The sequence below is a fragment of the Phodopus roborovskii genome, unplaced genomic scaffold, assembly GCF_943737965.1.
Source record: "Phodopus roborovskii unplaced genomic scaffold, PHOROB, whole genome shotgun sequence".
NCBI lineage: Eukaryota > Metazoa > Chordata > Mammalia > Rodentia > Cricetidae > Phodopus > Phodopus roborovskii.
The window spans coordinates 1,429,623-1,456,530 of NW_026125391.1; positions in this window are offsets into that span (position 1 = coordinate 1,429,623).

A 26,908-nucleotide genomic window follows, 5' to 3' on the forward strand; every position below is an offset into this window, starting at 1 on the left:
AGATAGAAGTTATTTTCAAAATAGTCAGTGGCCAAGATATCATATTCCAGATAAGAAGAGTCTAATATTTTCTTCTTAATGGACTTATTATTATTATTATTATTATTATTATTATTATTATTATTATTATTATTATTATGTATAATATATGTGTGGGGGATGCCAAAGCTCTCACCTAGAGATAATAAGGTAATTTTATATCAACAGTTACTTCATACTCCTATAAAATATATCCATGGAAGCAATTCAGGTCACCAGGCTTGGTCTTCACACTCTTTTAAGTGGTGAACTGTCTCCTAAACCATAATAGTTCAACTTACTATTCAGAACTTTGTGAGGCTATTTGTTAGTAATCTAATGAATGTTTTTGTTGCATATACACAGTGCTTAATACAGCAGAAAAGAATAATTATACAATCTATATTTTTATACAGTACTGTCAATTTTTAATTTCTTCTCTATAAGTTTTGTGTATAATAAATAAAGCATGCTAAGAGTTTGTAAAACTGATTTTATTCTAGAGCACAATGAATACAAATGTACTTTAGGAAAGATCCTTTAGTATTTTAATAACAAAAGAATGTGTATTTGTTTTCATCTGTATTTTGTTTAATGTTAGACTTGTACAGACTGAAAAGTTGTGATACTCAGTACTGCTGATCTATTTTCTGAAGAAGCTTAAATACCAAGGATATTATTTCTTCCCAAAGGTTCACTAAAGTACATCAATGAATAGAGTTAAGCTACAAGTCTTCATCCTGAAAACTTTAATAACTCAGTTTTAGTACAGGGATGATTGAAACTAATCTGAAGTTTCTCTTTCATCTTGTATCAGTTATTTTCAGTTGAAATTACCATATATGTATTTCATTTTTGTTTGTTTAATGGTTTCCCTATATCATATAGGAGGCTTCAACAACCACCTCAACAGTAACAAACTTTCTCCAACAAGAGCACAACCACTCCAAGAAAGCCACAACTCCTAATAGTGCCATTCCCTTCGGGAGGTCATTTTCTTTCGAAACAGGTTTTCAGATCATTATAGTATCAAGTGGGAATCAATTTCCTTAATTCAATATTTGCAAATTCTAATAATTATCATGCAAAAGAAAATGAATCACTAGTATGATTGTTCATGCACATAAAAGTCATTATCTTAGCTTTATGGATAGAAAATGTTTAGTAGAAAGTATTTCTTTTTTAGGTATTAAGATTATTACTGTTGTATTTTTGATTCAAAGGAAAATTATACTCTTTTCTTACAATATTCTTGAGATAATTTTCTATTACCTTATAGAAAACCATTTCTTAACATTTATTGCTCTAAATTATATAAAATATAATATTTAAATTGCTGAAAATAAAAGTGAAAGTTGTCATTCTACTTTCAAAACTTGAGATTTGACAACGTTAATATGCAGGTATGTTGTAGAAAGAATAATATAGCTATTTTCTATTTATTTTAAAATGCTAAGCAATTGAGTTCTTTTAATCACACATGGTCAACAAATCTTTTTACTCTTAAAAAGTAAGTAAATATTATGCAATACATTTAACATTGTACTTGCATTTGTTTACTTTTACATATTTTAACTGCAGAAATCAAAAGGGGATACTTAAGGAAATATGCAGAAGATATTACTTAATCATTTTAAAGCAAAGAAAACAAAATGATCTACATATTTTCCCCCTATTTTCTTTTTTTATCACATATGAAAATTTTTTTATTTTTTTTTCTTATTTTACATATTGATCCCAGTTCCCTCTCCCTCCCTACATTTTCCCTTCCTCCCTCCCCCCTCACTTCCCCCCTCCCATGCCCCCCAACCACCCTCCTATCCCATTCCCCACCTACACTCGACAGGGAAGGGGTTGCTTCCCAGGAGGTATTTTCCCTATTTTCAATACAAGATGACCCACTGAACTTTAAATCATAGTTAACTATTTAATCATCCAGTAAAAATTTATAGGGTTAAAGTTTCAAAGTTGTTCTGTCTTGAAAGAAATAATAACAGTGTTTGTCCTAAGATTCCTCCCAGATATTAAGCAAATATGTAATACAAATCGTTGTTTAGGACACACAGTACAAGGAATGAATTGTTTGGGGAATTGACCTCCTGATGCTGAGGTTATCTGCTAATCATCACACTTAGGACTCTTTCCAGATCCTTCAGGGAAGATTAATATAATATCCAACACAAAACACATAACATGATCCAAAAAGCAAGCCAGAGAATCCAGCACAAATGCCACACAAGTCATGTAATAATCATCCTTAGAAATTCTGCTATGAATGTGTTCTTGTCTCAAACTTTAAAATGTTTGAATAAAGAACAAAGAAGATTCACATGACACAAAGCAGAAAATATATTTTCATGTCTTTTGGGCATTCTTTTACTCTCAAAACAGAGACAGACATTTTAATATTCAGTGAGAAAACTAAACTGGGTCATTTTTCAACCTTTTTTGTGAGATTTTTTCTTCTGCTTTCCTGGACATTTCATGTAAGCAGTGGGTGTTGTGCTCATTTTGATAATTAAAACAAATATTTATGTAATTACTATGATTTGAAGAGGCAGTATTCATGGTATGGCATTAAACAAACTACTAGATCTTGCAAGAATGATATTTAAGGGCAGTAATTGTCCCTTTAACATTTGCAATCATGTTTTCTTTAAATATTCTCTAAATTGGTAATGAAAAGAAAGAATTTTTAAACAAATACATAAATCTGTTTTTGAAGAACAAAATAAATTTACCTAAAAATGTAAGGTTTCAATATAATTTTGAAAATGAAACCCTTTGAAAAGTTGAAAATCAATCTTTGTTATCACTATAACTTCAATTTCAGATACATCCATTAGTAAGATCTCAATACTTCATGTTCACTATTTTTGCAGAATATTATATATAAATTATGGAAAAAATAAAGGGCATCCCTGTTCACGAAGATGTTGGATTTCAAAAACAACAAATGGAAGAGGAGACCCTCTTCTTTTAGATAGATTGAGATACAAGAAATGCAAGTTTCTTTTCTAATATATCTTTTGTTAAACTGAATGGCAACTTCAGTTCACTGGTGAAAATTTTTTTTTTAGGTCTAACTTTGGATACATCTAATAAGCTCTTTTTGTGTGAAATTCTAGTTTAGATATGGAAATACATGGAAAGCTACAATTTTATTTGACAACATGATGATAATTAAAATATTAAGTAAGGAAATTTAGTTCAAATAGTATAGATTATCTCAAGAAACATAAAATTCAAGTGTCAGGAATAATGCTATCTAGTTTATATTTACATTCTGTATCAAAGTCCATGTTTCATTGTTTCCTTTTATACACTTAGTGCACAAACCTACTCGCTGTAAGCACACTATGCCTGCCACAACTATAAGGACGCACTATTGCTATGAAAGGAGACTTTTCCACGTGCTTGCTTTTGAGACATCTCAAATCCCAAATGTGAGTGGATTCTTTTTAAGTAAACATAAAGTGTGTATACTTTAAGCTAATCAATCTCATATTATCTCAAACCTTTCTGTATTTTAACAAGTGATCAAACAACAAAGATTTGAGCAAGTTCACAAGAAAGTTTTAATAACAAGGCCTGAATCTTTCTCAGATTTATACCTTCTTGATTTTGTTTTCATTTCTTTATTAAGTTTATTGATCCCAACATTCTGTCATTTTAACTCATTTATTTCTTAAAGAAAACTGTTATGACAAATAAGAGACATGTTTAACTTATTTATATTATATACAGTAAAACTAAAAATATAAATCATAAGGAGTTGCATTAGTTTATTTTTAATAAATCAAATCAAGTATTTGAGGCTAGATCCTTACCACTGTAAATATTTGTTGTTCATATCTGTTGATCTAGTAGTCATTAAGTGCTCAATGTATGTTCTAATTACATGTAAAATTTGGGATGTATAAAATGAATCCTTTATTCTGAAAATACAGCATATTAGATGTTAGACTTGGAAAGCTCCAGGGGACACAACATTGCCTGATACTAGCTCTTTTGTGATGTCAACTTCTCTTCAACTCTTGTTGATGGATTCATGCAAGGTTTACAATGACCAGTTGTTAGAAGAAAGTACAGATGATTATGTATAGTATTCTGGTACATAACAACTTCTATATGAACATGGCTATAATATATGTTTATTAAAGCAGATTTTTCATATAGATAAGAATTTGTAGAAGAGCTTTCTAAATTTCGTGTTAACAATTTTATATTGTAATTCTCATAACATATAATATCTATTCCAAATTAGTCTTTGAAGCATATCCCTTACAAAACTGTTCCTAAATACCTCTGGTTTTATTCCTACCTTTCCAAGAGAGAAAAGACACTTTTCACCAGTCATGAGCATGTGACTCAATATACACTTAGCCCTCCTTTTTGCCACTTCAGTCTCCTTTAAGTTACACAGCGCAAGACAAAGGATTTGTGTATGATACATTAGATAAGAGTGAATTACATCTGCAAAGAAGGCTGAAATAAGAAGCAGCAATGATATTCATGTGATCAGTTGTGTTTCAACAATCCTTCCAAAGAGAATATATTGCCACTCAAAGTTATTTATCTGAAGATTGGCAAGGTGGTTTAACAGGCAAAAATACTTGGTGCCAAGCAAAATATCATGAATTTAGTGTTCAAAACCCACATAGTATATGTGAAGAACTGACTCCTACAAATTTTCTTTTGATCTTCATACATACATGGCTGTGTGCCCTCACATACACATCAGTCAATTAGCCAGTCAGTAAATCAGTATAAAAACAATGTGTCTGAGGTTGGAAAATTCACTTATCTTTTTGAAGATTACTCTGGTAATGTTTAGTTTTCCAGATTTGGGCCTGTGACAGATATGTGAATAAGATATGTGAATATCCAAGTCATTAAAAAGCCTGATGTTGAAACCAGATGGTATGCTTATATAATTGTGACTTCACTCATGTAGAATTCCTTCTCTATAAGCACCACTTTAAATGTTCAGCATTATTGTTTTATACATTAGTTACTTTGTTGCCAGTGATACAAATGCCCCAAATTTTACTCTTTGTCATCCTGTGGTTTTTGACATTTTATATTGGCTATTACCACCAGACATGAAAGAAATAAATGACACAGAAGAGAACCTTTTGATTTTCTGACTTAATTTCCATATGCTATCACTTCAGCTTCAGCACCTTACACTAATTAGGGGTTTGATTATCTCATCCTTTTATTAAGTATTTTCCTTGGTTTTATGTCCATCAATATTAAACTGAAGATAAAACCTGATAGACTATTTTATCCATGACTTCCAATAAATCAAACCTTAGGCTGGAAGCATAGGGAATGTATAATAACATAAATGACCTGCTAGAAGAAAGGTAGGACTTAACCCAACCTTTATATTGTGGCTAATAGAATCACAGTTGTAGGAATTGTAAATAAGTCCTCATAAATTATGTTTCAGTGAACATAGTATATGTATCCTAAAATAGTATTCCAACTTGCCAGGATGTCATTCACAAGTTGATGCATTCTGAATCATTAATTGGTCCTTCCCTTAGTGGTTTATGCCAATGATACTCTTACGTAATAAGATGCACTCATGTTTGGCTACATGCTCATTGCTCCATGTTATTACTGAAACAGTTTATTGACTTAAGGCATCATGCAAGGAAAATGCATGAAAGAAAATCTCTCATTATTTAAGTCCTCTGAGGATCTGGTAGCCATGAGATAGGCTAGGAAGATAACTTATACATGATTAGTCTATATTCTAGTGAAAATGAATCACCATTCTTTGCATGATGAGAAAAGATGCCTTTCATTGTTTTTTATGAAGAAGTAAGTTGCTCAATCATAAAGAAAGTTGCATAATTAAAGGGTAGTTTTCTTATTTGATAATTCAGTATTTTCACAAAGAAATCATCATATCAAGTTTAATTAAATGAAAACTGCTAAAGTATAGATGTCCAAAGTATAAAGCTACAAAGTCATATGGGCTGGTAAACTCAGCACTATCACAGTAATCAATAGAGAATGATTTGGTAAGAAAAGTGGTCATCCTTAGTGAGTGGAAAAGTAAGAATTTAAAGAAAGAAAGCATATTCATGGGTAATGTCAAGTGGTTTAGTTTGCTGATTTTAGATCTAGAAGTATAAACACTGGAAAAAAAAGTGGAGCGAAATCATGAGGATGATCTATGAACAGGGAATCATCTAGGTTTCATGAATACTTCATAACACTGAACACATCTTCCCTATAATAGCTAATCTTGATTATCAAATTGACAGGACTTAGAATCACCAGTTTAAAAGAGATTTTGTGAAGTACTATTATATTAGGTTAATGAAATAGCTAAATCCTAACTATGAGTTTTGTCTCATTTAATAGGCTGGAGTCCATAACCAGATAAATAACAGAAAGTGTGCTCAGTAACAGCATTCATCATTCTTTTCATCATGTCTAGGAGTGCAAAGTGACCAGCTTCCCTCTATTGCAGCTGACATTTCCTCACTGTCATGATTGATTTCCCTGCAGTCTAAACCAAAATAAACCAGTTCGTTTTTTAGTTGCTTTGATAGATATTTTGTCACAATAAAGATGAAAGTAACTCATACAACTATCTACTAAATTAACCATCAGTGCCAATGATCCTATACCATTCCCTTATCAGGACTAGTAAAATGGGTTTATAAGCACTGTAGTCATGGAAACAGGAATAAAGATTATATGTGAGACAAATGAATGCTTTCCCAAATTTACAGTATGCTTAGCTACTATAGCTAATAAAGGCAGTAACTAAGACTAACTCTATTCTTAGATTATATTATTCATTGAGACTATAGTTATTCTTCATCCTACTATGAGCTAATGATAATGAATAAAAGGAATCATGAAATCAAGTAACAGACCCATAGTTAGAATTAATGCATAAAGAAAACAATAATTAGTATTTTGATAAATCTCATGTAGAATCATTTCAAGTTGACCATCAAAGATCCCATATGATGTAGACCCACTTTTCAACAAAAGAGCCACGGAGTTCACCATAGAACCTTGTGATCTTCTGTTACCTAGTCTAGCTGACATATAGATGTTTCTGGCCTGACAGTGGTGCATGCTACCAAAAGAGAAAGTAAATACCATCCTTGTTCCAAATTCTTAGATCTACAATGATGGCCTGCCTGCAAGATGAGCTTGTGCAACAGTGGCATGACACTTATAGGAGTAACCAACCCAGGTAAGTAGGGTAAAACCAAATATGGCTGTTCTGCTGAAGAAATGTAGCACCAGTAACACTGCTAGCAATATTCTACTCTAGTTGTAGATCAGAGTCTTGCTCAGCCATCATGGAGAAGCTTCCTTCTAGAACAGATGGAAACAAAGACTGAGATGCACAAGCAAACAGTGGTCAGATACTGAGATATCTAAGAACACTTAGTATTAAATGGGACAGCTCCTTCAAATCCATCCCATCAGGAGTCAGGGAACTCTATGGAAGAGGAGTTGAGAGGATTATAAGGGCCACAAGTGATGGAGGACACTGAGGAAATAGCGTTCTGTAAAGAGAACAGGAACACTGCACACATCAACTCCCAGAGGCTGAGGGAACATGTACAGTGCCTGCCTGGGTCTATGCTAGAAGTGGTTCCATCGCTGAGAGAAGTGAACATAAACATCCATCCCTAACACAGACAATATGTCTAGTTGATATCTACTTTCATATAAAAAATTTAGTCCCCTGTAAGGGAGTGTCATTAGAGAAGTAAACCACTTGTAAATGTCGGCCTCATACCTAGCAGAAGATAGCCAACACAAAACAAACCTAATGACAACTTTAGAGGTTCTGTGTCTCATAATATTTTGTTAGGGACTTTCTGTTTTTCTCTATCCTTTTCTTTCTTTCATTCTTTTTATCTTTTTAAATTTTCAGATCACTTGATTCTAATTTTCTGTACTTATAGGTTTACTATATGGGCCTTTGCATTTACCTTTGTTCCTTGTGCATTTTCTTTGGCACATTTGCTCCTGTCTGTTTGTTTGTTTTGTCTAATTTCAGTTTGTTTTGTTTTAACTTATTTTATTATTTTTCCTTAGAAAGTTTTCTAAGGACACAGAAAGCCTGTGTCCTTAGAATGGGAGGAGAGGTAAGGAAGATATGGGACTTTTGGGGAGGAGAAACTGGAAACATTCTATTTTGTATGATTATAATTTATTTTCAAAGAAAAGAAAGGAAAGGGGCTAAATGGAAGCAGTTTAGCCAGACAGTAGTGGCCCACACCTTAAATCCCAGAACTCAGGAGGCAGAGATAGATGGTTCTCTGTGAATTCAAGGCCAGTCTGGTATAGAGTGGGTTCCAAGACAGACAGAGCTACAAAGAGAAACCATGTCTAGAACACACACACACACACACACACACACACACACACACACACACACGGGGGTGGGGGCAATTTATTTGCAAGCTTAAATATCACTGTTTGCAAAGACAGGCAGATAATTATCAAGACACATTGTTCACCTAATCGAAGATATTTATGTGTTTTTAATTGCTACAATGAGAAAAGAATGGCAACAACAGTGGTAAAATTTACTGTAAACACAGGAACTTTGTCCCTGTAATTTGGGCTGCTTGACAATAGAGTTTCAGATTTCTAATGATATGAGTTTCCCTGAGGAGAAAATACAAGTTCTAATAAACTTTGACCTTCAATATCACCATAGAACATAAGGCTAGTAGAGTAAGGCAACTCCTACTTTGACTAAACAACTGAAGGTTTATTCTTGGGAAGTTTAACTTTGAGGTAGTCTTGAATTGAAGCAACAAATAAGTAGATGTGAAATCATGACATATTGCTTTTAATAGCTTATAAAATAGAAAGGAAAAGAGAAAAGTTACTGATAATCATGTTGTGATGCTTTTAGAGACCTCTTTATTTTAATGTTTAATGTTTAATGGATATGGGGATCCCCACATGTTGGCCCACGTTCCAGTGTATGGAAGGCAGGTACAACTAAGCCTCCACTTTGTCTGCAGATCTGTACCATAAATACTTTTTCTCCACAGGAGACAAAACATCATTGGTAGCATAGCATTTCCAGAGAGTAAGTCTAGCAAAAGAATGTATATGTGGAAGATTAGGAGTGAACTGAAATTCTTTTGTCACATGTGGGCTTCATCAGAGCCCCAATCCATCTTGAAAGAACCATCTGAAAGTTTTCACAAATCTCCCTCCAGCTGACAGCTCAGTGTGAGGCACTTTGGACTTCCTACATGTTTCAGTGTGCCCATATCACCAACTGTTCTACCTGAATCCAGTTAATGATGGCTTCCTCTGTACCCCAGGTGGGTTTTTGTTCTTTCTGTTCCTATACCCCATGGTTATGTAGATTCTTAATCCCATGTTAATTATCATCATTTAAATACCTTTAGTGATTCAGTTTTTCTGAATTAAATTTGACTGATAAGTTCCAGCCAAGCAACTTAATAGAAAATTTAACCAGAAAAAAAAATATATGAAATAAACTTACTAAAAAAAATGTTACAAACCAGACAAAGCACTTGATTAAAGTATTTAATAAAGATTAAATACAGGTGTATAAGTAACTTAGGACTCACAAAAGTAAGCAAGTACAAACCTCTATCAATTGAAGCACAGTGTGAAAAACTGTAGGAAAACAAATTGAAGAAACATAAGTAAAAATTAACTCTTATTGCACAGGTAATTGATATTCTAGAAGAAGACAGAAGTCTCAGAAGCAATATATGAGCATGTACAGACCAATAATATTATCAAAAAGTTTGAGGCTGAGACAGTCTAAAAAGCAGCCAAGGAGTAAACAAGTATCACTTCTAACAACCTCTCAACATCCATGCAAATCATACACCACAGAACCTCAACTCAGAATAATTTACCCAAGATTGAAACAGTGACAACTTGACTATCTCAGAGACTCATGGGCAACAAAATAATAATAATAAAAATTAGAACTAAGTTATACAATATAACAATTGAGACAAAAACAAAATTGAATTCAGGTGCAAAAAATACAGAATCTTATATATCTTTGTAAATAAGAAAAATACAATCTCAATATCTTTGTAACATGGGATATTTATCAATTATTAAGACACTGAAATAAACCTGCAAAAAATTATGTAATTGTGCCTTAAGATAGCACAAAGATGATTCCAATAATGGAGTAAGAAAGGATGTCATTACTTAATAGAAGATATTTGTATTGTAAGGATGGAAAAATACAGCCTAACTCTCCAATGACCCCAGAAAACTAGAAGTCTAAAAAAGCCCTAAAAATCTTAAATTCCAGACCCTGTCCCCTGGCAGTAAGTAGGCAAAAGTTCACATTCTTTGCTGTTTATCACTGGACCTGTGAGTATGTGAGTACCGGAAATGATGAGTTTTGTCACCCCAGTGAGGAGCCCATGCAAATGCAGACCTCTAGGGCTATAGGAAACTGATTGGTCTATAAAGCATGGGCTTGGATGGTTTAAATTGATTGGTCCGCACCGCGAGGACTCTAGATGATGTGAGATGATTGGTTTAAGATGTGCGAGCTTTGTTGTAACCCTATAAAAGCTGTCTCAGTTCTGTACTCATAGTATCCAGTCTTCCACCTTGCCTGGCACATGACTATGGACCCCAGTGCCCTTGGAATATAAAAGACCTCATGATTTTACATCAAGACTGCTTCTCATGAGTGATTTGGGGGAGCCACCTTTTCTGAGTCGGGGCATGAGGGTCCATGCTCTGCGAGTCTTTCAGTATTACATATAATCCACTACAGGTATACCTTGTAAAATATGTTTAGTTTAGAAATTAATTAGACATACCAGACAAACCAAAGAACAAACTGGAAAATGTTTTACGAATTCTCAAAGGAGCATATGTATGTGTGTGAGAGAGGATTACAAAATATAAATTTTTAGCTTAAACCATGTCAATGAAAAACTACCAGAAATGTTAGTTATTTCCTTACTTGACTAAAACAATGGTTGATGGAAATATGAAACAAAATGCTCTCGTGAATTCTGAGTAAAGAATGAGTTAATATAACCAGTTTGAAAAGTCATTTGGTTTCAAACCATAAAGGTGAACATATCTAAGCAATCAAAACATGACTTGCAACACTGTTTTGTTTCTGAAGTGACATGCAGAGTAGAAAACTTAAATCTAGACATCATAACCAGTATGAAATTCACAAAGACATTGGACAACTGCAATACCTAGACATTCCAAAACCTGTAAATCGATTGAACAAAGTGAGCCACTTGCTGATGTCTAACTCCAAGGGGTGGCAAAACACTCTCAGAAAAAGATGATGGGCTCCAAATATCCACTTGAGCTAACAAAAACTAGCATATAAAATCTGTGATAAGCTGCCAGGAAACAGTGTTGCTTGAATTTATAATAGTTTTTAAAGAGAGGTGTGATCAAAAAAAGAAAAGGGTTGATGCAACCTATTTAAACTTGTGAAACCTCTCTGAAAGTTATTTGCATAATCTTTTTATTACAGATGCAAACTCAAAAGATTGTTTGAAGGACTATAAGAACACTAGATTTTGTAAAGTCACTTAACATTTTCTGACTGTTTTGTTTGAAAATTAAAATGCAAATAAGGTTGTATCTTTGTATTTTCAGCTAAAAAATCACTAAGCTTTGAAATTTGAAAGTTACTGGGTAACATAAACATTTTTGATAAGTAAAGACACAAGCAGATGAAATACAGATAGATACACAGACAGAATTTAAAGTTCACAAATAAGTAAAGAAGTGTTTGTCATAAAGATGGACTCTGAAATAAAATTTGGTATAGATTGTTGATATTTTATTCTTATGTATTGATAAGACCATCAAAGAGTTGGAAGAGTGGTAAATAAACAGACACACACACACACACACAAAGACTATGATTGTGATTGGAAAATATTGTTAGTTAAATGACTGGTTAAAGGAGACAAGTGTGTCCTAAATTTTATTTTTATTGCAAGCATTTCTGATTCTCTGTTGCTATTAATGGGATTAATGTATGTGCCTTTACCTTTTACCTATATAATTACAAATTGTACTATTAGGGATAATGTCAATATCTGCATAGAAATCTAAATAAGTCTGTTATCTAACTTAAATAGGATTGGTTTATTGTTCAGAGGAGTCATGATTATGCAGGCACGACAAACCTGTAAGCAAGAAATTATTGAATTACCTGAAAATTCTAATTTGTCTATTAGGTCTGCTCTCCAAATATTTATTTCTGCTTATATGTCTGAATGTAAAATTGGCACTTAATTAGCAAGTTATTTCATTAATATTGTTTAGTATATCTGCAATTCTTCTACCAAAGTAATTAAACTGAAATGAAGGGAAACTTTTCCATTATAATTAAATATTTTCATAAACACTACAATAACAATCACAACCTACTGTGCTTCACTTTCCTAACTACTTTCATTCATCCATTTTAACTAAATTGACAGAAAGGGCAATGTAGTCATGTTGATGTAGAGAGGTGTGGAAAAAATCCCTAGGAACCTCATAAACACATGTGATTAAAGTCAATAACAAATGAAGTGGCATGGCAAAGTTCAAATAGAGAAGAGGCTTAAGTTAAAAACTCAAATGTCTCCAACCTACTCACTTTATGAAGTGACATGATCCCCCACAAACTCCATGCTAGAGAATCAACCTTGCAATTTCCAAAGCGCGCGCGCGCTCACACACACACACACACACACACACACATTCTAAAGTTTATGTAAGCTCATAATTTTGTTCTATATTATGATTCTAGCTTTCTTTTCCTGAATGTGACTAGTGTCCCAGGATGGAAATGCATAGCATAGGTAATTATCTACCAAGACAAATATGTAAGCAGGTACCTGAGTCAAATGAATCCATTTCATGGCTGGCTTTTTGTTTTTCTAAAGCAAGGCATTACTGTGCAGCTATTTCCATTATTCTGTTTCTTAATATTACATATATTAGCAACCATCCCTTGGTTATTTCAAATGTTTAATCAAGACCTAAAAATATAAAATTGTACATGTCAGTCAGGTAATAGTGCATTTTGATAAAGAATATTTTGTGAAATATTTAAATTAGTTTTCACTACTTGATGGTGAGGTTCCACTAGATTTCTGCAGTGTATGATGTCTGGTTATATAAGTGCTTTCTATGATGACCTTCTTGTACAACAGCACAACAAATAGCTAATTCTCAAAAGAATGCAGGGTGTGATACTGTATGCCTCTAGCCTCCCCCTTCAGCAAGCAGTTAGGCAAGATTGTCACTTATTTGAAGGCAGCATGAGCTACAGGGTTACAACCAAGACAGCAAAGTAATTACTTTGTTAAAACAACAGAAACTAAGACAAACCAAAGAAATGACCAAAAAAAAAAAAAAAAAAAATCAATTGTCACAACTAAATATCTAAACTGTAAATTAAAGTTGCTATAAAATAATACCTCCCTAAATATTATGTTATCTAAAATACAAAAGACATGGAAGAGGAGGTGGGAAGTAGGTAATCCTATTCCTCTTTAAAACATGGGAAGCTGTAAAACATTACAAAGGCTCATGAAAAACATTAAAATAGAAATGCCTTATTTCAAAGAAAAAAGGAGTTTAAGCATATTTAACAGAAGTCTGCATCTGACTCTGTAATAGAGGAACTGTATTCTGTGGCCTATTACCCAAATGGCTATTTTTCATCTAAAGATTGGCTGTATTTATGGGGAGAAGGGCAAGGAAAAGAACTGGCAATGCAATGAAAGGACCCAAAAATCTTAGATATTTAATACACAAAATTAAAATCTTAATTAAAAAGTCACTATACTCCATTCTTTGAGTATACCTGTGTGCTATATATGCCATTTGCATGTATGAACACCTGTGGAGGTCAGAAGAGAACTGGTTGAAGCTGCCTGTCTCCTTCAGTCAAGTGTGTCCAGGAACTGCTCATCAGACATGGCAACAAGTGTCTTTACCCACTGAGCAATCAACTCTGTCCTAAAAATTTTAATTTTAAGAAAATTGAAATAATAGTCTCCATAGAAATGTAATTGAACACAAGCAAATTTTATTTAAGGTTAGATTATAAATATAAAGTATAAAGCATAAATTCCAAAAACTAAGACACAACAGAAAAACCTAAAACCCAATTTAAAGATGTCTAGGAATTAAAAATAATACTATGTGAAACTCTGAAGCAATACAGCGTGGATAGATTAGGCTCTTGGTATCAGTGAAATGCTTAAAATCAAACTTACTTTTAAAATTTAAAAAGTACTAAAGATTATATTTGATACTTAATGTTAATATGAATGTTTTAAAAAAGAAAATGCTTTGCACATATGTCATATTCTGTGAATGGGCATGTTGTAAGCAGTATTGTGCCCTAATTCAATACTGCAATTCCAAAGGCTTTGCAGAATCAAAACTACATTGCAGACAGATCAGACATTTAAAGCTACATAACAACTACAACATGTAAAAACTTGCAAAGGATAAAACTATAACAGAATGGCAATGGTGACAGAATCATTAAGCCTGCTTGAGAAAATCTAGAGCATAATACTAAGAATGACAAACCAGACTGGGATATGTTCCTTCACTTTTGAAAAGTATAATTGATTTAGAAGTAAAATCAATAACACACAGCAAACTAGCAGTTAACAGCATTGCTGAGTTTGCTGTTTCTGTAAGTCTACTTTATTACAAAGAGAAGAAATAGCTGAATTTAGCACATGGTATATTTGCATGGAAATCATATCTTTAAAACTCTTAAAAAACAATTTATTAAGTTTAAGAATTGACTTCATTAAAATTTACATCAATTTGCATATTCAGACCTTTAAAAATCAATAGTTAAAGGTTAAACATGGTAAAGCCTATATATGAAAAATTGCTTCCTTACCACAGATTGCCAAGGTTTATATACAATAACTCTTATTTTAATAAATTGAATATATTTGAGGTAGGAAAATATAAAAACCTGTGTTCTAGCATGTAGTGTTGTTACATGCCTTTAATCCCAGCATTCCAAAGGCAGAGATGGATGATCTCAGTGGGTTTAAAGCCAGCCTTATCTACAGAGCTATCCAGTTCCAGGGCATCCAGAGCTACAGAATGAAACTCTGTGTCAGGAAAAGAACAAAACAAAACATAAACAAAACCCCACAAAACCTGTACTCCATACAGTTACAAATTATAAGGAAAAATATAACTTTATTGTCTAAGATATTATTCTCCTATACCACATTTTTTTTTAAACCAAATGAGGTTAAACAGAAGAAAATATCTGAATGAAATGCTGGAATAAAAAAAAAAAAATGAGCTCACTGGAGCCAGATGGTAGTGGTACATGCCTTTAATGCCAGCAATCTGGAAGCAGAGGCAGGAAAATCTCTGAGAGCTCAAGGACATCTGGGTTTACAAAATTAGTTCCAGGATGGTCAGGACTGTTACATAGAGAAACCATGTCTTCAAAAACAACATCGTGAAACAAAACAAAACAAAATAAAAAATAAGCTCACTAGTTTTTAGTAATTCCAGCACTTGGAAGAAAATGGAGACCTCTAAATCTAAGACTGGACTAAACTGCAAAGTCCATAGACCACCCTGAGCAATTGAGTGATACTCTGTCCCATATTGAATAAAAAAACAAACAAACAAACAAGGACAAGTGCAGTGACTGCTCAAGGTGTGTGGTTTGTTCAATGGTAAGGCAGGTATAATATGTTATTAAAATACAATGTTTAAAGTGTCATGAATTTGCTCAATTTAACACATTATAGTTAAACTGGAAGGGATTTTCTAGCAAACTGAAAAACAACAGTAACAAACAAAAATTCCATCTAGGTAATACATTAAGGCAGAATGTTTGTTATAACTAGGTACAAAAGCTAGTCTACAATATAAAGAGGTATTAAGTAAAATGAATTAAAAGTTGTACAACTTTTAATCCCAGCACTCAGGATGCAAAGAAACAGATCTCTGAGTTACATGCAAGCAAGGTCTACAGAGGGAGTTCCAGGATAGCTAGGAAAAAACCCTGTCTGGAAAAACAAAAATCAAAATAATAGTAATGAGCAACAAAATATAGTTCAATTGGTTGAGTATCAAATACCTAGGTGAAAACAGTATCTCTTATTCTATAATTGACCATCTTAAGCAAAATAAAATTAGTGTGTAGCTATTCTCAACCATTTGGCTGATTACAACAACAGCCTTCAAACAATTTCTTTTGTGACCCAGGAAGTTCAGCTGTAAGGGTCATTAATGACAAACAGTCTAATAGTCAAATGCAAGCTGTGAATTTTGGTAAGAAAACACAAACACAAACACATATTTAACGGGATATTAATAAGGTACCAAATTCCAAGAATTTTCTGACTATGAATAAATAAAAATACAATAGAAAGCACTCTAAAGAAAACATTCTTAAAATTCTTCATTAGAGAAACACTTAGCAACACAAAACATGCCTACAATATATGGAACATACAGAAAGGTGAAAATAAAGCTATGTGGCAAAAATAAGAAAAATAAAGTACACATATATATCTCATGTATATACACATGTAAACTAAAATAGGCTGGTAGAAAGCAGAGATAGGTTGACACATAAGTAGATAGAAAACAATGACTCCTGATAGAACTAGCCATGCATTTTTTATGAATATATGTTACTTTCATTATTTAAAAATTCATATTGTACAGAACAAGTATTTTAATCTTATAATCTATTACATTTCCTTTGTTTTAAAAAGTAGTACCTTGACTTTAAATTTGACTGCTTTATTTAGGGAGAAAGTATCCCATTGTCCATTCGGTCCTCTCATTTTTGGATGTACATTTGAAAAATAGAGAAGCTGCCTGGTGGTGGTGGTGCATTTCTTTAATACCAGTACTTGGGAGGCAGAGGCAGAAGGATCTCAGTGACTTTAACACCAACCTGGTGTACAAACTGAATTCCAGGACAGACAGGACTGCTACAGAAACCCTGTCTCTAAAAAAGCATGAAAAAAGAAAAAAAAAAATCCAACTGATACTTCAGATCCCATTGATTCAGCAATAAAGAGGCAGTGAGTCAGTTTTTTTAAAAATTTTTTTTTGTTTATTTTTCTTATTTTACATATTGATCCCAGTTCCCTCTCCCTCTCTCCCTCCCTTCCATCCCCCATCCCCACTCCACAGGGAGGGTGATGCCTTCTAGGAGGTATCAACAAAATCTGTCAAGTCCTGAATCAGTTCTTCCTGAATAGAGCAAACCCCTTGCAGAAGGGCACACCCTGCTTTGTCTGGCAAATGAATCCACAGGGAGGTATCTGCTAGTTCTGAGTTTCCAGTTCTGTTGTAGTAGCAGCTGAGTTGCTTAACACAGGAAGCCCTTGGTTTTGGGGGTTAGTTTGATTGTTTTGACTATTGGTTTGTTTGTTTATCAGAACATTATTTTTCCCACTTTGCTTTTCAATTTCTGGATTTTCCAAGACAAAGGACTAGCAACTGAGACTCCAATTTAATCATCAGAAAAACACAATGAGCAATAAAACAAGAGATTACACAAGATACAAAGGCAACTCCAATTTATAATTTGTGCTCATGACACAAATCCACCAGTGGCAAGCATATATACAGTCTCATGTCAAGCTATACAACATCATGCATTTTTACCTTAGTTCTAAACTATTGATCTTCCTGCTTGTAACATAACTTTTTTCTACTTAAAAATAAATTATAAATGTTATTAGAATTTTGATTTTGTATCTGTCAAAAATATACTTACATATTAGACTAAAGATATACCTCAGTAGATAATAAAACTTCCAGAAAGGGCATGAGGGGCCTGAGTTCAGATTACTGGCACTCAGCTAAAAGATTTATATGGCTATACTATACATAAGCATTTAACACCAATACTGAGAAACAAGAGAATGACTTGGTCATGTGGGTGGCCATCTTGGTCAAGGTTTAATGAGAGACTCTGTCTCTAAAATAAAAAGAAGGGATAAAGCACAGTTACCAGGAGATATTTTACAAAATCTGAGCATATTGTATAAGGTATCATTTCACTGGTTTATTTTTCTGTCCATTGCTTGTTTTTATATAGAAGGGCAATTGATGTTTATGAATTAAATTTATATCTAGACATTTTGATGAAAGGGTTCATTAGCTATAGGAGTCCCCCAGTGGAATTTTTAATGTCACTCTTTTGTGTCTATTTTATAAAGTTATGAGTTTGATTATTTCTTGCTATCTAGTCCTTTTGGTTTTGATTTCTCTATTTTATTCTGGAACTTTCAGGTTTGCTGTTAAGATACTAGTATGAGATCTCTCCATTAATGTATGCATGTAGTACTAAGAACTTTCTTATTAGATCTGCTTTCACTTTCATTGTGTCCTGTTGGTTTTAGTATGTTGTATATTCATTTTCGTTCAACTCTAGAAAGTTTTAACTTATTTCTCTTACCTTTGTTCATGATCCACCCTTCATTCAGTAGTGAGTAGTTCAATTTCCACAATTGTAGTTTTCTGTTGTTCCTGTTGGTGTTGATATCCAGCTTTAATCTGTGGTGGTTAGGACAGAAGGCAAAGATGTTATTTCAATTTTCTTCTACTGGAGAGATTTGCTTTGCATCCAAGTATGTGGTCAATTTTGAAGAAATTTCAATGAGATCCCGAAAAGAAGGCATATTCTTTGTGTTTAGTTAAAATGTTCTCTAAGTATCTGTTAGGTCCAATGGGTTTATAACATCAGTTAACTCCAACATTTCTCTGTTATGTTTTTGTCTCATTGACTTATATATTCACAAGAGTAGGGAACTAATGTCTTTACTATCATTGTAAAGGGGTAAATACATGATCTATGCTGTAGTTTTTCATTTGTGAACTTGAATGACCTTTTGTATGATGCATAGATATTAAGAATTATTCCTCTTTTCCTGTTGGAGGTTTTTTTGTTTGCTTGGTTGGTTGTTTATCTTCTATCCAGCTAGTTTGCTGAAGGTGCTTATCAACTGTAGGAGTTCCCTGGTAGAGTGTATTCGGTCGCTTATGTAAACTATCATATCATCTGCAAATAGAGACAGTTTGACTTCTTCCTTTCCAAATTGGATCCCCTTGATTTCCTTTTGTTGTCTATAGCATTAGCTAGAATTTCTAGTATGATATTGAAGAGATATGGAGAGAGAGGGCAGCCTTGTCTTGTTCCTGATTTTAGAGGAATTGGCTTAAGTTTCTCTCCATTCAGTTTGATGTTGGCAGTTGGTTTGCTGTATATTGCTCTTATTATGTTTAGGTATGTTCCTGTTATCCCTGACTTCTCCAAGACCTTTATCATGAAAGGGTGTTGAATTTTGTCAAAGGCTTTTTCAGCATCTAGGGAGATAATCATATGGTTTTTCTTTTTCTGTTTGATTATATGGTGGATCACGTTGATAGATTTTCATATGTTAAACCATCCCTGCATTCCAGGGATGAAGCCTACTTGGTCATGGTGGATGATTTCTCTGATGTATTCTTGAATTCGGTTTGCCAGTATTTTATTGATTATTTTTGCATCGATGTTCATTAGGGATATTGGTCTGTAGTTTTCTTTCTGAGTTGTGTCTTTGTGAGGCCTGGGTACCAAGGTTATTGTGGCCTCATAAAAAGAGTTTGGCAATGAACCTTCTGTTTCTATTTTTTAGAACAGTTTGTGGAGTAGTTGTATTAGTTCTTCCTTGAATGTCTGGTAGAATTCTGCATTGAATACATGTGGCTTGGACTTTTTTTGGTTGGAAGGCTTTCGATGACTGCTTCTATTTCATTGCGGGATATAAGTCTATTTAAGTTGTTTGTCTGTCCTTGATTTAATTTTGGTAAGTGATAGTTATCCAGAAATTTGTTCATTTCCTTTGAATTTTCAATTTTTGTGGAATACAGGTTTTCAAAGTATGACCTGAAAATTGTCTGGATTTACTCTCTCTCTGTTGCTATGTTCCCCTTTTCATGTCTGATTTTGTTAATTTGCATGTTCTCTCTCAATGCTTTTTCATTAATTTGGATAAAGGTTTGTCTATCTTGTTGATTTTCTCAAAGAACCAACTCTTCGTTGCATTGATTTTTTTGTATTGTTTTCCTGGCTTTCTACTTTGTTGATTTCAGCCCTCAAGTTGATTATTTCCTGGTGTCTACTCCTACTGGGTGAATTCAATTCTCTCTGTTCTATGGCTTTCAGTTGTGCTGTTAATTCTCTTATGTGACTATCCTCTGTTTTCTTCATATGGGCACTTAGTGCAATGAACTTCCCTCATAGCACTGCTTTCAAGGTGTCCCATAAGATCAGGTATGTTGTGTCCTCATTCTGGTTGAATATTAGAAAGTCCTTAATTTGTTTCTTTATTTCTTCTTTGACCCAGGAGTGGTACAATTGCACATTGTTCAGTTTCCATGAGTTTGCATGTTTTCTGATGTTTGTGTTTTTGTTGAATTCCAATTTTAAAGCATGGGGGTCTGATAAGATACAGGAGACTATTCCTATTCTCTTGTATATGTTGAGGTTTGTTTTGCAACCTAGTATGTGGTCGATTTTAGAGAAGGTTCCATGTGGAGCAGAGAAGGTATATTCTTTTGTCTTTGGATGGAATGTTCTATAGATGCCTGTTAACCCCAGTTGAGACATAACTTCTGTTAGTTCTTTTGTTTCTTTGTTGAGTTTCTCATTTGTGGTCCTGTCTAGTATTGAGAGTAGTGTATTGATGTCTCCCACTCTAAGTGTGTAAGGTTTTATATGAGCTTTGAGTTTTAGTAGTGTTTCTTTTACGAATTGGGTGACTTTGTATTAGGGGCAGAGATGTTCAGAACTGAGACTTTGTGTTGATGGATTTCTCCATTTCTCCTGCGACGAATATGAATGACTGTCTTCATCTTTTTTTGATTAATTTTGGTTTAAAGTCTAACTTGTTAGATATTAGGATAGCTACGCATGCTTGCTTCTTATTTCCATTTGATTGGAAAATCTTTTCCCAACCCTTTACCCTGAGGTAATATCTATCTTTGAAGCTTAGATGTGTTTCGTTTATGCAGCAGAAGGATGAATTCTGTCTTCGTATCCATTCTGTTAACCTGTGTCTTTTTATACGTGAGTTAAGACCATTAATGTTGAGGGTAAGTAAGGACCATGGATTGTTGATGCTTGTTTGTTTTAGGTTTATTGTTGGCAGTGGTATTGTGAATATATTAGTTCTGCTTTACCCTTGGTTCCTGGTATAGTTGCATTATCTGTTGCCTACATTTTTGTGGGCATAGTTACCTACCTTGGGTTGGAGTTTTCCTTCCAATACTATCTGTAGGGCTGGATTTGTAGAGATGTATTGGGAAAATCTGGTTTTGTTATTAAATATCTTGTTTTCTCCATCTACAGTGATTGAGAATTTTGCTGGATATAGTAGCCTAGGCTGGCATCCGTGTTCTCTTAATACTTTTAGAACATCTATGCAGGACCTTCTGGCCTTGAGGGTTTCCAAGGAGAAGTCAGGTGTAATTTTGATAGGTCTGCCTTTATATGTTTCCTGTCCTTTTTCCTTCACTGCTCTTAATATTCTTTCTATATTCTGTATGCTAGGTGTTTTGATTATTATATGTCGAGGGGTAGTTTTTCTTTGGTCCAGCCTATTTGGGGGTCAGTATGCTTCTTGTATTTTCATGGCATGTCCTTCTTCAGATTTGGAAAGTTTTCCTTGATGATTTTGTTGAATACATTTTCGGCACCTTTTAGCTGGGCTTCCTCACCTTCCTCTATGCCTATTATTCTTAGGTTTGGCCTTTTCATGGCGTCCCACAAATTTCCTGGATGTTTTGTGTTAAGGATTTGTTGGATTTATGATTTTCTTTGGTCGATTAATCTATTTCTTCTAATTTATCTTCTTTGCCTGAGATTCTCTCTTCCATCTCTTGAATTCTTTTGGTTATTCTTGTGTCTGTAGTTGCTGATTTTTTGCCCAGTTTTTCTATTTCCAGCATTCCTTCAGTTTGTGTTACCTTTATTTTCTCTATTTCACTTTTCAAGTCTTAAACCATTTCCTTCACCTGCTTAATCGTTTTTTCTTGTCTTTCTGTACTTTCCTTAAGGAATTTGTTCATTTCTTCCACTGTTTTGTTTGTTTTTTCCTCCATTTCTTTAAGGGATTTTTCTCACATCTTCTTTGAGGGCCTCTATCATTTTTATGATGGTAACTTTTAAGTCGTTCCCTTCTGCTTCCTCTGCTTTGTTGTTGTGTTCTGTTCTAGTTGGTGGTTTTCCTATATTCTGGTGGTGTCATGCTTGTCTTTCTGTTGTTAGGTGTTTTCTTGTATTGCCTTCTTCCCATAGCTTCTTTCAGTAAGTGTTGGTGGGGTCTCCTCTTCTCTCTTTGGTACTTCGCCGGTCGGCTTATGTGGGTCAGAGATTCAATATCTGTAGCTCTGTGTGGTCCAAGCTCTCTAGGAGGTCTCTCGGCAGACAGGGTCCCAGGGATGGGGTCAAGGATGAGGATCCAGTAGAAGATGCCAGCAGGAACTCACAGTGGCCCTTGAAGAGATAGGCAGATCTCTGGGAGGGGCCTGGGATTCCAGCAGAAGAATGGTGGTGTGGGTCAGAAACCAAGCAGATAGAATTTACGGGTGGTCCTGCGTGTATAGGCAGGTCTCCTTTGTTCAGAGTTGCTCTGAGAATTCTCCGAAGTAGGGTGGACTGTTGTCTCACCCTTTGTCCCAGTGCTCAACCTTAGTGGCAGGACCTTGGCTAGGGTAGGGCAAAGGTTAGGGGGGGTCAGGCTCACGGTGGGGATGGGTGGGGGTATATCAGAGCTCCAAGGGTGCTCTCAATGTGGACAGGACACAGGAGCAGCAGGATCAGGAGCCAACCCAGGGAGTTCGGGAGGGGGGGGAGAGGTTGTGGGGAGAGGCAGCCCCAATTGGGCTCAGACTCACCTCTGTCCAATAGCTGGTGGAAGAGGACAAAGGCTGAGCTGAATCTTGGGAAGGTTTTCACGATAGGTGGATCTCACTGGAAACTGGAACTCTCCAGCTGAGTCCTCTTTCTTTAGCAGAGGCCCAGATTTGGGTGGCAAGGATCTTGTGGGCAGGAACTCAGAGTGGACCTGCCAAGATAGGCGGATCTCTGGGAGGGGCCCGGGACTCCAGGAGAGGACTGGAGGTGGGTTCAGAGACCAAGCAGGTGGAAATTACATGTGGTCCCACATGGATAGGCAGGTCTCCTTTGTTCAGAGTTGCTCCTAGAAGTCTCTGAAGTAGGGTGGACTGTTGGCTCCACCCTCTGTCCCCGTCAAAGATGATTTTTATAAGTACAATGATGCTCAGTTGGATCAATGATTTAATTGAATTTTTTGAGTCAGCCTGAAACATACAATTGGTTAAGACAGTGAAGATAAGAGAAATGGTTTAGAATGTTCTGTTAATTGCTTTGTTGAGAGATCCAAAAGACAGAAATGCCTTTAGAAGTCAACACTCCACCCCCTTTTTGCTAGATGTAAGATATACTAAGGATGGAAAATAAGCAGAAGGAAGTTTAATGCATTATAGACTCATGAATTCTGCCTGTGGAAAAACAGGTTGATGATCAAAGAAAGCAATTCTGTCCCACACATCCAATGTTAAGTTTGAGTTCCTTGGTCATGTAGCTTATAGGATTAATCACAATTTTCATTATTCACCTTGAAACAACAAAGTTGTGAAAACAAATTAAATGACCCTATTGGGTGTGAAAAAAAGAAGAAAAATTGTTGGTTAGCTAGATCACTTGAGCTAAGTTTTGTAGAATAGAAATAGGATAAGGATCTGCTACACTGATACCTCAAATAGCTGCCTACCAATAAAAAAGGATGAAATATACTTGGCTTGATAAAAACCATGTCCATCAATAATAAAAGAATCATTGCCTTGGAGTGAAGATGTTATAGTAGGCAAATTAAGACAAAGGAAATATCTTTAACTACTTGTGTGTTTCTAAGAAAATCATGAAACTTGTGATCATAATGTGATTTCTTTTCATGAAAACATTTTAATTTTTTGTAAAATATGAAACTTGTGGTTGTGAGTTAATTACTTATTACATATGAATGTTTGTTTTAGGTGGTATAAAAGGGATAAGAAAAAAAATAAAGACAGACGAAAATCAAATAAGAAAAAGAAAATGAAGAATTAATTTTTACCCCTCAGGCAAATCTCCTGTGTGTTTGTTTACTTGTGCTAAGTCCCAAATTTCCTCTCCAGTTTCTCTGACCTTCTGAAGGTGGACTTTGACAGGACCTCTATCACATTCACAAATTATGTTTTCAGGTCTCTCTCTTGCACTTAAGCTAGTTGCAATACTCACAGCATGTTGTGGTAGGATTGCTGGGTTCTTGTAAATACATGTTATCCTGGTGGTCATTTAGTTCGTTCTTACATTGGCACCTAGATGTCTGGGTCAGGAAAGATTTTAGATTTAAGTGCTGATAGCTAGTTTTATCTTTGTTGGTTGGGTACTTTGTTGCTTGTTTTCTGTTGCCCTCTCTGGTTCTTAGGAGGATGTAATAACTGTGTGTTTCCTGGTAGACATTCTTTTGAGATTCTTACTACTTATGGTTCTGGGAATTCTGGGTAAATTATATTCCTAAATATTAGGAGCTGATATTGGCAATAGGTAGATGGGTGGGAGGCTACAGAAAGAAGGAGAGCAAGTTGTCCCACCATGATCAGCTTACTTCCCTGGAAATAGGGGCAAGGAGTAAGGAGGTGCTATGGAGCTGGGGATGAGACTACGGGTTTGTACATGGAAGAGAGGAGGGAGAACGAAGATCTGAAGCTAGCCTAACTGCTTTTCTGATATACTTGCTTGTCTAGCAGGCTTGGTTTGAGGTTTCTTAGAGAATCAACAACAGGATCTGTCAGGGATGGTGGCAAAGATCTGAGTGATTAACTAGAGATGAGGAAAAGTAGGAGGTGAGGCTACAACAGGTGGTCTGCTAAAGAACCAGGGAGTTGGATTTAGAGGGGAGAAGGAAGAAGTGAAGAAGTAGTTAGTCTACTAATTCCCCAAGCCTATAGAATGGTATGTTGTTGGAGAATATTATTTTAAGATCTGTTACACTTATTTACGCTGTGAAAAAAAATGTTTAATGGTGGAAAGATATGTTGTATTCTTTCATGTTGCATTTTTTAACTCAGTGAAGCTGTGTTGCTTGGCCTGTCTAAAATACCTCATTGGCCTAATAAAGAGCTGAACTGCTAATAGCAAGTCAAGAGAAAGAATAGGAGGGACTGGAAGGCAGAGAGAATAAGTTGAAATCTGGCAAGAGCAAGCCAGATCAAGGGGCAAGAAAAGAATGAGCCAGCCATTCACCTGCCTGGCTGGCACCCAGCCAACCAAGGAGTAAGAGTGACAGTAATATTACAGAAGAAAATGAAAAACTCCAGAGGCAAAAGGTAGATGGGATAATTTAAATTGAGAAAGCTGTCTAGAAATAAGCCAAGCTAAGGCTGGGTATATCTAAGTAATAATAAGTCTCTCTGTGTGATTTATTTGGGAGCTGGGTGGTGGGACCCCAAAAGAGTAAAGTAACAACCAACAACAGTATGCTCCCAAGAAATTCCTGCTCGAGTTGGGGGCTGGGATGACACGATTCGTTGACGGAAGAAATTTTGTAGAGAGAAATCTACATGATTCCCTGGAATGGAATCACAGGGACAAGGGAGGTTGCAGCAAGTGGGTGGCTATAGATCTGAGCATGAGCCTGGGTTATAGCATTTGGAGGAATGGAATGAGAGATTAAGGTCTGCACTCAGCCTATTTGCTTCTCTTTGCTAAGTCTCTGAGTAATTTTAATTCATTAATTCATTGTGCTCTATAAATATGAAAGTTTTATAGTGTAAGAGTTTTATTTTCAAAAAGTAGGAATGATGAAAACCTTTCTAACTGTTAAACACTTTGATAATCTTGAAGGTATAGCATAAGTACTTCTTGGGGGGAAGCTACAATGAAAGTTGTATTGTTGTCATTTGCATTTGATAATGTTTGTTTTTCAGTGTGCTCTCTGAAGGGGAGGGTCTCTCCCATGTATTTTTTGGCTTTTATTCTGGTATTGATTCAGTTCCTCTTTTGTAGTCACCAGTGCCCACATCTGAGTGACTATGATAGAAGGACGCAAATGTCAAGACAATCAGCTTACTGTTTGTAAAATTTTTCTAACACAAGTGTTTGTTGACCAAATTCCTCTCCTCCCATGACTAATATGTGTAACACACACACACACACACACACACACACACACACACACACACACACACACAGAGCAACCACTCCATCATAAACTGATTTTTACACAAACTGAAGTATTTTTACAGTCTTATCTCTTGTTTCTCAGGCTACAGACAGTTGGGACTTTCAGCTCTTTCATGTTTAAACTATGGCTTTACTTTTTCCTTTCAAGCTTTGTTCAAAGAACACTTATTCTTGCTTAAGCTCAGGCCCTTATATAAATCCTAGTTTAATGCATAACAGCCACACACTTATCAACAATCTAGTTTGTTAAAGATCTTTTCTTCTAAAGTTCCAGGTGTAACAGATCTACCTTCCAAATAATTACAGATAAAAGCTTTTATAGTTTTTTGGTTTCTTTTCTGTTTTTAAACGATTTATTTATTTATTATGTACACAGTATTCTGCCTGAATGTATGCCTGCAGGCCAGAAGGAGGCACCAGATCTCATTATAGAATTACAGATGATTGTGAGCCACCATGTGGCTTGCTGGGAATTGAATTCAGGACCTCTGGAAGAGCAGTCAGTGCTCTTAACCTCTGAGCCATCTCTCCAGACCCGAAAGCTTTTATAGTTGTTTCCTCCCTGAATAGCCC